Source organism: Podarcis tiliguerta (assembly GCF_965153285.1).
Source record: "Podarcis tiliguerta genome assembly, chromosome: 7".
In the NCBI taxonomy this organism is placed as follows: Eukaryota; Metazoa; Chordata; class Lepidosauria; order Squamata; family Lacertidae; genus Podarcis; species Podarcis tiliguerta.
The window spans coordinates 24,770,887-24,780,115 of record NC_139540.1 but is presented as its reverse complement, the minus strand read 5'-3'; the positions used below and the strand labels follow the sequence as shown (position 1 = coordinate 24,780,115).

The window sequence follows — 9,229 nt, the reverse complement described above, 5'->3', positions numbered from 1 at the left end:
CTCATTTCTGAGATAGTTCCTTGTTCCAGCAAATGAGCAAGTCAGTTGTGCTTGCAAACACAATTTCTGGCACAAATAGTAGATGTAAGTACATTGGACCTTGGCCACAGTCCCAAGTCCCTTGCATACACAAGGGCTCGCTGTTCTCTCCCTTGAAGGGAAGCAGTCTGTATGAAATGCAGCAGCAGTTCTCTATGAACAGAAATGAGTGAGGAAGTCTCAATGTAGCTGTATATATGCTGATAAGACCTGCTGGATGATTGATCACAGCCTTACTTTTTCAAATCCAACACAATCTGAGTTAAGCCAGTACTGGTCACACTCTGACCTATGATTTATAGTTCACCACACATATACGACCGCCTTGGTTATTTGTTACAGGATGCCAATGATTAACTTTAGAAGAGCCCCGCTGAGATCTGACCAAAGATCTTGCTGCCAGTAAGTCAAAACTTTTAGGACTCCCTTAATTCATCAGACATAGCTTCAGTTTCTGATGTAGGCATTGAACCTAAAAAGGCTGCCCCAAATACAGGAGGCGAAAAGGAACTTGATAATATGGCAGAAATTCCAAGCTAGATTCTAAGGCAATCGATGAGAGTGTGACGGCTGAAATGGTGATGTAGTTAATTTCTCTGGAAAAAAACAATGACCGTGCTCACTGAGAAAATGTGGGCAGGGGTAGTGGTACAGGAAAGTGGATTTTTTTAAAAAAAAGTGAATGTGTTCTTAAGAATAACATTAATAACTTGAAGAACTGCGCCTGAGGGAATAATCTAAGATCATACAGGATGCTAGACTATGATCAGGTGCTGAACCAGCACCATTTTGCAAGGGTGCTTGGTTGAACAACTCACAGATATATCGGAAGATAAACTGCTTACCTGTCATGTTCTTAGTTTGTGGCGGCCTCCATTGATGAAAGCTACAAAACCAAAATACTTCATGTTATCTAGAACAAGAGCTCTCATACCCGGGTCTTGCTGTACTCTTGGAGGCATATTGAGAGGGCTTCCTCATGCAGTGGATGCTGAAGGACATGGTGGCTGGCCATGGTCATTTCTCTACAGGTTCCTTCTTACAGGTATTGCCATTTTCCTGAACTGGTATCTCAGTGGCAGTGATGCTTTCCAGTTACAGGCTGGGCTTTCTGTTTTGCCTGGTCACATTTCCCCACCACCTCACAGTAAGGTGTGTTGAATTTTTCAACTTTCAAATTGCAAAAAAATGAGGGGTGCTAAAAAGTTTGCAACATGACTTGGTCGTTCAAAAGATATTTTGGTTACATTTATATAATGGTAGTCTTGCTTGGTAAATACTGTATTTTTCGCCCCATAGGATGCACTTTTCCCCCTCCAAAAATGAAGGGGAAATGTGTGTGCATCCTATGGGGCGAATGCAGGCTTCGCGCAGATCTCCGCAAGTCGTGGGAGCCCGCGCCAGGCTCCCGCGGCTTGCGAAGAGTTGCCTGCATGCCGAAGGCTGGGCGCACTGAGCTCAGCATGCCCAGGCTTCGCGCAGCTCTCCGCAAGGCGCGGGAGCCCAGCGCTGGGCTCCCACGGCTTGCGGAGAGTTGCCTGTTCTGGGGGCTGGGGAAAAAAAATTCCCCCCCAAAAAAACTAGGTGCGCCTTATGGGACGGTGCGTCCTACAGGGCGAAAAATACGGTAATATGTATGTAAAATTGCATAGAAATAATTAAAAATGATTGCCAAGTACAGTGGTACCTCGGGTTACAGACGCTTCAGGTTACAGACTCCACTAACCCAGAAATAGTACCTTGGGTTAAGAACAGAAATTGCACGGCGGTGACGGCGTGGTGGCAGCAGGAGCCCTATTAGCTAAAATGGTACCTTAAGTTAAGAACAGTTTCAGGTTAAGAACAGACCTCCAGAACGAATTGAGTTTTTAACCTGAGGTACCACTGTACTTGAAGTCATATTATATATTAATATTATTTTTCCATTTATATATTATACATATTTTATATTACCTGACACTTTCAGAAGGTAAAACTAAAATTCTTTGTTTCTCCAAGAATAGTTTATGTGCTTCTTCATCAAATGTCAACCTACCAAGCTAAATGTTGTCCATTAACAAAAAAAGCAGATTTGAATTCCTTACCCCCCCAACATATTTTTAATACCTCTCACTGAAGATATTTGCAAAAATTAAGATCCACCACCTAAAATGACATGCTCTGACCTCACACTGTTAGGAAAGTTGCCTATGCAAGCAAGCAGTCAGGCAAGCAGAGGCAACCAGCCCAGGTCATGTGCTCCTCCATTCATGTGTTGCACAATGGTGCTGCACTGCAGCATTGGAGCAGGCAGTGAGCAGGAAGCAGGAAGCAGAGAAGCCAGGGAGTAAAGTTACCACGTGGCCTGCCCTGCACCCTCTTAAGCTAGCCTGCTACTCTCAAATGCTGTGGAGGACTCTCTCCTGTCAGCAGTGCTGAAATAAGACCAAATTGCCACGATGGCAGATGGCAGATGGCAGGTGGAACACCTTTGCTCCAAGCGGCAAAATATATTGGGCCAGCTCAGATCATATTCTGTTAAGTAACAGAAAGGATGGAGATGAAATTTGGGATTCAACCGCCTTTTACTGTGTGGCTTTATGTCAATTTATTAATGACATTTGCATCTCACTGCCATTCAGCTCCCACAGTACAGTTTTCTCCTTTATGCACTTGCCAACTTAGATTTCACTTCACTCACCTGGCAAAGTGGGTTTGTCCATGAAAGCATAAGTGATTTGCTTTATTGTTTTTATTTATTTCATAAAAATTATACACCGCTTGACTGTAAATAACCTCACTAGTCTTTATTTGCTTGTACAAATTGTTAAGTCTCCAAAGTGCCACAAAACTTTGGCTGCAAGATAGTAATACACTATTAACCCCTTTAGAATTTGTTTTACCTAAGAAAGCTTAATGAAACTGGAGTGTTAGGGATGCTTTACTTTACTTACGTGGTTTAAATGGGAAAAACACATGGCTATTTATAAAATAGGGTTATTTTCTGAAATGTATTACGAAGAAATGATTCAAGGATTTTCAGCAAAATTACGCAAAATGTTACATCGTCTTTCTGCTTTCAGTGCCATGGAGTTCGATAAGTTCAAACACTTGTCTCAAATAGTGAATCTTCCTCTTTATCAGTATCTTGAATTGAGGCACATTTTGTTCACTTCTACAGAAGTTTATTGTTCACTGGACTCTTCTGCAATATTGGTTAGAAGTGCACAATGTTGCCACTAAATTAGTATTGTAATATAGTACATCAGTACTGATGGGGAAACTTCTATAAAATTACAATGAAACAACTGCTTTTAAATGAATGCAGCCACTGATTATGCAAAATGCAACCATCACCACTTCAGTGTGGGTGGTGACACATAAAACAATGAAATTGGAGTTTCTGCAGATATTTCATCCTGTGATAAATATCCAGGTTGAAGTTTGAAAAATACATTTTTGTGTGGAGGTGCACACAAACACAAAGTTTAAATCATAAAACAAATAACTGCTGAATATTTCCATTCTGATTTTATTTGATCCTCTTTTATATTGTTCTATTTTTCTATTTTCTGGATCAGTGGAAATAATAATTTGTAATAATTTATTATTTATACCCCGCCCATTCCCAGCCACTCTGGGCGGCTTCCAACAAAAGATTAAAAATACATTAAAACATCATCATTAAAAACTTCCTTAAACAGGGCTGCCTTCAGATGTCTTCTAAACGTCGGATAGTTGTTTATTTCTTTGACATCTGATGGGAGGGCGTTCCACAGGGCGGGCGCCACTACCGTGAAGGCCCTCTGCCTAGTTCCCTGTGACTTCGCTTCTCGCAGTGAGGGAACCGCCAGAAGGCCCTTGGCGCTGCACCTCAGTGTCCGGGTTGAACGACGGTGGTGGAGACGCTCCTTCAGGTATACTGGGCTCAGTCCTTTTAGGGCTTTAAAGGTCAGCACCAACACTTTGAATTGTGCTCGGAAACATACTGGGAGCCAATGTAGGTCTTTCAAGACAGGTGTTATGTGGTCTTGGCGGCCACTCCCAGTCACCAGTCTAGCTGCCGCAATCTGAATTAGTTGTAGTTTCTGGGTCACCTTCAAAGGTAGCCCCACGTAGAGCGCGTTGCAGTAGTCCAAGCTGGAGATAACTAGAACATGCACCACTCTGGCGAGACAGTCCGCGGGCAGGTAGGGTCTCAGCCTGTGTACCAGATGGAGCTGGTAGACAGCTGCCCTGGTTACAGAATTGACCTGCGCCTCTATGGACAGCTGTGAGTCCAAACTGACTCCCAGGCTGCACACCTGCTCCTTCAGGGGAACAGTTGCCCCATTCAGGGCCAAGGAGTCCCCCAAACCCACCCACCCTCTGTCCCCCCAAAACAGTACTTCTGTCTTGTCAGGATTCAACCTCAATCCATTAGCCGCCATCCATCCTTCAACCACCTCCAGGCACTCACACAGGACCTTCACCACCTTCACTGGTTCTAATTTGAAAGAGAGGTAGAGCTGGGTATCATCTGCATACTAATGAACACCCAGCCCAAACCCCCATATGATCTCTCCCAGCGGCTTCATATAGATGTTAAAAAGCATGGTAAAGAGTATGCTGTTGCCAAAAGCTGTGTAATTGATATGCTATGATGTAATTTTTTTGGCTTGACTTTTAAAGCTGAATTTATGTTTTGCATATCTTCTGTTGTATCCAATAAACTACTTTGATAAACATAGTTAAAAAGGTGTGGTGATGGTGGAAGGAACCATAATAGGAGATGAAGTGTGTGAAACAACTATATCCCAGTCTCAAGAAGGCTGATCTCTAAATCACAGACATAAAAATAACCATATTCATGGCACCATGCTCTTATGAGCTTTGTAAAATTTAAGGCACAGTCAACTAAGTGGTGTGCTGCTGGAAGTGTTTATATAAGGTTGAAAGAGCGTTTTATCTTGCCGGTTGAGAGCTTTCAAAAGGAAACCATCAAAGGAAGTTGGAAGAGAAGTGAAACGGAAGAGAGCATAAGATCAGAAACAAGCAAAACTGTGAGGCATCTAATATAAGGTTTTTGAATTTCTGGGCTTTATGAGAAAGAAGTTCTTATACAAACTGAAGTTATGTGAATATGTACCATAATTAATTGTAAACTGTTACAAGTGGGAACTGCAAACAGCTTGCAAAGTCATACATGACTTAGGACTCAAGGAGAACCCAGCCTAGAACTAGCCAGCCTGAGTTTTGTGATCTGCAGGGGATGCTTCGCTTGTGTTGTCCTCAGGCAATATGGCTCAGGGGGACATTGCAAGGCTATGAAATTCCTTCCCTGAAGAGATCAAATTGTCTTCCACACTACCATATGTTCAGTAAGACTTAGCTGTTGCAGCAGGCCACTAGAACATAATAGAAGTGACATCATTTGTAAAATGTAATGTTGATTTTTTTATATGTTGTAGTTCTACTCTTGCTTTTAATGCTTTTTAATAATGCTAACAATTATTAATAATAATTAATGTTGCTACGTGGACTGCTTCTGTTCAGAACTCTCCATTCCATTCCATTTTCCCCAAACAGGTTTCCATATTTCTCCCCAATGTACAGTGAGCATTCCATAACTACTGGGCATACATAGTTCTTTCTCATTGAACTGTACTCTGGGTTCCTCTGAGCCTGTTGATATCCCACTTCTTGTATGTAGGTGGTGTCATTTTGGCTACATAAGAGTGATACTCACAGCCTGAAGCTTGAAAATAGAAGTAACTATGAGAACATCTGGTTTAGGCAGCCCAGCCACCACTTTCTGCTGGAGGATTAAGCAGAACAAAAATTTATCGCCCATTAGATTTGTCTTGCATTTGGTATGCAGTTTGGATTTGAAGTTAAGGCACTTAGTTTCCCAGGAATAAAAAGTGTAGCAGTGAAACAACCCAGTGGAAAGAGCAGTGTTAAATACCATATCAAGAATATATTACAATCATAAAAACAAGGTAAACTTGAACCACCAACATCAAGATGCATATTCCCCCCTGCCCCCCGGAAAAAAGAACGTTTAACTCATTCCTTTAGATCCTGCTTGAGGAAATGAAAATGAAAAGAAAATGAACAGGGAAAATGAAAATGAAACCACCAGAGTCACAACAAGCACAAGGGGATATATTATAAAGCAAACTTTGATGTCTCATTTTAGGGGAAAGGTTGAAAGGCAGATTTTTTGGGGGGCTGGAGGCATGAAAACTCAACTGAGCAACATAAAGGCATTGAAAGGCCAGCACAAAATCAGTTAGTGGGAACAAGGGTGTTATGTACTGAGTTGAATAGGATCCAAACTGCAGCAGTCTGATTGGTCCTAGAACAATAGGATTCAGAATGCAGCAGTCTGATTGGTCCTAGAACAATGCAGCAGTATGATTGGTCGGCAGGAGCCACCCAATCCAGCTCCAGATAGAAGTGAATCCACAACCTGATTGGCCTACAGGAGAATTCCGGAATTAGCCAATCACGTGCAGCTCATTGTGTAAATAATGTATATAAAGCAGATACTTTGAGGGGACTTTCATTTCCCTCCTCACCACTATGAGCTGAATAAAGAGCATGAAATCACTTTGCGACTCTGAGTTTATTTCAAAGGGAATACAAGAAGCCCTGCTTAGGCTCAAATAATATTGAGGTTAGGTAGATGAATTAGTAGAGAAAGAAAGGTTGCATTTTCCTAGAGTGTCCGAATCAAGTATTGATCACAATCATCAAAAAGATGTTCTATTTATTAAAATTATTATTATTCTGTTAAGAATTTTGCTTTGTGAGTGGTGAATAATGGGTGTGTGTGTTGTGGATCTGGTGGTGGTGAGGGTTGCCTGTGGTTTGAGACTGGAGGCACAGTGTGTGTGTGGCTTGTCACTGTGGTTGTAGACCACAGTGTCATGTGTCTGCGGTTGCCACATCATGCACTGAACTGAGTAATTTGAATATTAAATGTTTATAAGTGGGACCTGCAACAAAATATTAAAGTATGGAGGGTTCCTGTTCAGTATTCCAGTAAGCCATGCTGTCCTCCATGATACTCTACTCCATTATCGCTCCATTTTCCATTCCTTCCCCAGTTATTCAACATTTTGTGGCCACTGAGCATTTTAAATTCTTATTGGACTGGGGTGCCTTTTGGGGGCGGGGAGGGTCCCTGTAGGGTTTTGCCCCCTAAAGATTTTTTGTATTTATGTAAAGCCTTCTCTTTGTTGGCAAAGAGAAGTACCTTGCCAACAAAGGTCCGTATAGTAAAAGCTATGGTTTTCCCAGTAGTGATGTATGGAAGTGAGAGCTGGACTATAAAGAAGGCTGATCGCCGAAGAATTGACGCTTTTGAATTATGGTGCTGGAGGAGACTCCTGAGAGTCCCATGGGCTGCAAGAAGATCAAACGCATCCATTCTTAAGGAAATCAGCCCTGAGTGCTCACTGGAAGGACAGATCGTGAAGCTGAGGCTCCAATACTTTGGCCACCTCATGAGAAGAGAAGACTCACTGGAAAAGACCCTGATGTTGGGAAAGATGGAGGGCACAAGGAGAAGGGGACGACAGAGGATGAGATGGTTAGACAGTGTTCTTGAAGCTACAAACATGAACCTGACCAAACTGCGGGAGGCAGTGGAAGACAGGAGTGCCTGGCGTGCTCTGGTCCATGGGGTCACGAAGAGTCGGACACGACTGAACGACTAAACAACAACAAAGCCTTCTCTTGTACATAGATCTGACACTGGCTCCTCCTGTATGTAAAATGCAAGAGGACCACCAAGACAACTGACTTAGTAATCAAATTATTGTCATATACCCTGAACCAGGTTGAACTCAGACTTTTTTGGGGGGAAAGGGACTATCATTGTACCAATTCCACGACATAACGCCCTAAATATTAAGATCAATATATTCAAACTTATTAGACTTCTTAAATTCAGAAAGGTCTGAATTAGGTCTGAATCCAGATATATCCCAACTATTAACAATCCCAGTATTACTACTTTTGAAAGAGTAGTATTATGGGATATAGCACAATCTATCCCTTCATGAAAAGGCTATAATTCAGGTACAGTAAGTAAACCAGCAAATAAGTGTGGAACAGCAGTCATTTTGAATGGAATTCACTTCAGAAATAACAATATGTGGATATATGTATGTGAAATACTGTAGATGCTTGTCTTGGCTGCAAAGGGAGAGACAGAATGAGGTCTTAACTCACATCAAATTCTGCACAGGTCTTAAGAGAAGATTTCACACACACACACACACACACACACACACGGTGAAAGTAGAGAGTAAGTTCTCTGTACATTCAACCTCTCCTACTTTGCCTGGTAAGCTATTGTTATCTTTACTTTTAAGACGAAGTGTGGAAGCCCTTAGTGTCCAGCAGTCTGTTATTACTCAGATCCACCAGTTGAGCCTGTGGAAAACAAACAAACAAACAAATGCTACAAACTGGGATGGCAATTCAAACCCTGGCCAGGCTTAATGGAGTGGATGAGTGGGTCACTGCCGCATCTGCAGCCCTGCGTCTTACACCATTCAGGGCAAGAGGACAGGCAAATTGCTTTGCCAACTTGGAGTTAGTGTAGCAATGGACCCAATGTTGGGGATTCAGTGGACTGTGGATAGCTCAACCCCTCAGTGTTTCGGGGCTTTCTGTAGCCTACCTACCAGTGCGGATTCTCCCGGCTCCACTTCCTAGGAGGATGGAGCGAAATATTTTGCAGTACTAGTGCCAGGGGCTTAGCCAAGAGGGGGGCAGGGAGGGGCAGCTGCCCCCCCTTAATAAAAAGAATAACTGAGGTTTTGTCCCCCCAAAAAAACAAAAATCCTGGCTATGTCCATGACTAGTGCAGTAATGCTGGTGTGGAGGAAATTTTACTTGCGGCCTAAAACCCAAGTGCTAAAAAAACACTTCCAAACACATTCTAACCGAGACCTACCCAAAGACATCCAGATGCTACAGCAGTCAAGCCTTTGTGGAGGCGAATTCCCATCAGGAAAAGTATTGCACTGAAGACTTAATAGGCAAGGTGTTTCATGTTCATCCCCATCCTCAGTGCTAATAATAGATGTGTGGGCACAAGCGGCTCCAACAAGCACAGAAACAGCTTTATTATATATCTTCTTCCTCATCAAAGGCCATAACAACATTCATAACATCAACGGACACTTAAAATATACAGCAATCACAACCCAAT

At 42.4% G+C, this 9,229-nt stretch overlaps 1 long non-coding RNA gene across 1 annotated transcript; it reads right to left on the bottom strand.

Moving 5' to 3' along the window:
* Window positions 1–2,810: 2,810 nt before the first annotated feature.
* LOC310682554 lies at window positions 2,811–9,162 on the bottom strand. The gene is made up of 2 exons (XR_014513985.1): window positions 8,354–9,162; window positions 2,811–5,405 (listed from the first exon to the last, which is right to left on the bottom strand). It is a non-coding gene; the product is annotated as an uncharacterized lncRNA (long non-coding RNA).
* Between the last annotated feature and the right edge of the window lie 67 nt (window positions 9,163–9,229).